The 3,008-nt window shown below is 40.0% G+C and overlaps 1 pseudogene; it reads right to left on the bottom strand.

The window, feature by feature from the left end:
• Positions 1-1,465: 1,465 nt before the first annotated feature.
• Positions 1,466-2,668, bottom strand: LOC123936913 (annotated as a pseudogene).
• Positions 2,669-3,008: the final 340 nt, after the last annotated feature.

The following is a 3,008-nucleotide window of genomic DNA, read 5'->3' as shown; positions in this document are numbered from 1 at the left end:
AGACTCTGCAGGGAAAGGGAAACTTAATTCCAAAATATATTTCCCGAAACGAAATGTTTTTAAAATAATAATAATAATTGTTACTATTATTATTTAGATAGGGATGAGGGGCAGAGGGAGAGGGAGAGAGAGAACCTTAAGCAGACACCATGCCCGGTGCAGAGCCAGATGTCGGGCTCGATCTTACAATGCTGAGATCATAACCTTAGCTGAAATCAAGAGTTGGATGCTTAACCAAATTAGCCACAGGTGCCCCTAAAAGAAATGATTTTCTTTTCTTTTTTTTTTAAGATTTTATTTATTTATTTGACAGACAGAGATCACAAGTAGGCAGAGAGGCAGGCAGAGAGAGAGGGGGAAGCCGCCTCCCTGCTGAGCTGAGAGCCCAATGCAGGGCTTGAACCCAGGACCCTGGGATCATGACCTGAGCAGAAGGCAGAGGCTTTAACCTGCTGAGCCACCCAGGCGCCCCAAGAAATGCTTTTCAATATTCAATTCAAAAAGATGTACCGCCAACATAGAACGTAATTGTATTTCACCCTCCTAAACATGTATTTTTATATCAGCATCTTCAATTATCTATGCAAGAGACTGACACTTCAAGAATAAATGATTCATGGGGTGCCCAGCTGCCTCAGCAGATAGAGCATATGACTCTCGATCTCAGGGTCACGAGCTCAAGGCCCAGGTTGGGTGAAAAGCTTACTTAACACACACACACACACACACACACACACACACAAAGAGAATGGGGGGCACCTGGGTGGCTCAGTTGATTAACTGGCCGACTCTTGGTTTCTGCTCAGGTCATGATCTCAGGGTCCTGGGATTGAGCTTCAGGTTGAGCTCCATGCTCAGTGGGGAGTCTGCTTGAGGATTCTCTCCCTCTTTCTCTGCCCTTCCCCCTCCACCAATTCTCTCTCTCAAATAAATAAATTAATTTAAAAAAGGATAAATATGCATCTTACTTATGGTGCATTAAGATTACAATGAATACCTAGAATGTGTACTAAAAGTAATTAAAGTAAAACTAAAAAATTATTCTAGAACATTCTCATTGCTTATAGTCAACAAACAGATAAGCAGAGGAAAGTCACAGTTATGTTAAATTTATAATAATTCACATATAACATAGATTAAATTATAAAAGAAAGGATTAAACTGACCTCTCCACAGCTCTTTGCAGATTGAACATATTTCCATGCCTCCACATACTGATGGCAGTAAGCATATTTCTTGACATCATTCAATCTATTTTAAAAAGTTGATTGTATAGAGGCCATAATTTATAAAGCAAGGTAACCAAGTGAAATAACAGATTTTTTTTAAATTTTATTTCTTTTCAGCATAACAGTGTTCATTGTTTTTGCACCACACCCAGTGCTCCATGCAACACGTGCCCTCACTAATACCCACTACCTTGTTCCCTCAAGCTCCCACCCCCGCCCCTTGAAATAACAGAATTTTAATTAATACTGGCTTTTTCGAATTTCTTAAGAAAAGATATACAGGAATTACTTAGCTGCCTATGAATAATTAAATCTCTTTCCTTAAGCACTTTTAATACGGTGACCGCAGGCTTCATTTTGAAGTTTTTGTGAAAATGAACTGTTGCATACAAAGGGAAGTCACACTCAATAGTGGAGTATTTGGATTGAATCAGAGCCTAAGATTCCAAAAGATATGAGAAGCCAGTGACTTGAATAAAGAGTATTTCTACCTTCTTTTCAGTATCTTCTCTCTCAAAGCCCTTATCTTCTTGCTGGCTTCAAAGTAAGCATGCAGCCACTGACCCTTGAGTTCCCTGTCTGGATAGAGAGTACAGTCTACATCACTTGCACCTACAAATTCACTGAAGTGATTTCTAATATTGTGTAGCAGGTAGCCGTGTCAAGAATTTTACAATGAACTGTATGTCACCTTGTTTCTCACTGTAGATGATTTTCTTACACAATAGCTCATTATGGCAAAGCACAACTCATAATTTCAGGTTAGAAAGATTCTCCTTGAAATAAATCATGTCCTTCTGAAGACTGAGGGCTAAGTATATTACTTAGGAACATTTTATTAATGCCTTTATCTGCAAATGCTGTAGGAATGAGAGAGAAATATATTCCCACCTGTAGCCATAGATTAGATTTGGGAATCCAACCATTGTGTGCCTGAAGAGTATGTATTTTAGCAAGCTAATGAGCTATTCACCTGAAAAGGGCTGAGTTGCAGATGCATTTCTGATCCAATGTTTTCCTCTGTATAAATTTATTGCACAGCACATGATAAGGTACAGGTGAGCTATAGATACAGCTATGAACTTGCAACACTCAAAACCTCTTCACTTTCTCATCTCACCAACTGACAAGTCAGTCTTATTGCCATTAATTTCTCACCGAGACTGAATCTTTCATTATATTACCCACACAACAGCCAGGAGATTTGTGATTTCATCTGTAAAAATGTGCAGGTCCCCTCCTGGGGGGGGGGGGGGCCTGGAATCCCACTGTGGCCACAGGTGTTGAAGGTGGTTCAGAAACCCTCCTGGCCCCTCTTTGCCTCTGGATCCTGAATCATGATATTCAACTTGAGCACCTCGAGGGAGCCCATTGATGTAACTGTCCATAGTCCAGGAGACAGTAGAGATCACTGTACAGAAAGTAACAAAAACCACCATGTGTGCTGACTAGCTGGCAGATACTTCTGTCCTGTGACTTCCTGAGATCCCATACACCTGATGCCTTCTGTTTAGTTGTTTACAATGTAGGACCTCACGTTACAATTTAGTTAACTCCAAATCACTGCTCCAAAGCTGATTAATGTTCATCTTCTTCCCTCTCTATAGGATCAGTAAAGGTGCTTTTGTCGTCAGATTTTAGGTTTTGAGGTTGTGGCTTTTCCCTGGTTTTACTGATGATAGGATATTCTTTGTTTTCCACTGTTCAATTTGTTTCTTATTGATTCTATGACTAAGAGATGAATTTTAAAAAATCTTCACTAGGCCCTCACCCAGGTGA

Source organism: Meles meles, chromosome 2 (genome assembly GCF_922984935.1).
Source record: "Meles meles chromosome 2, mMelMel3.1 paternal haplotype, whole genome shotgun sequence".
NCBI lineage: Eukaryota > Metazoa > Chordata > Mammalia > Carnivora > Mustelidae > Meles > Meles meles.
The sequence above is the reverse complement of the archived record's forward strand: the minus strand, read 5'-3'. Positions and strand labels throughout refer to the sequence as shown.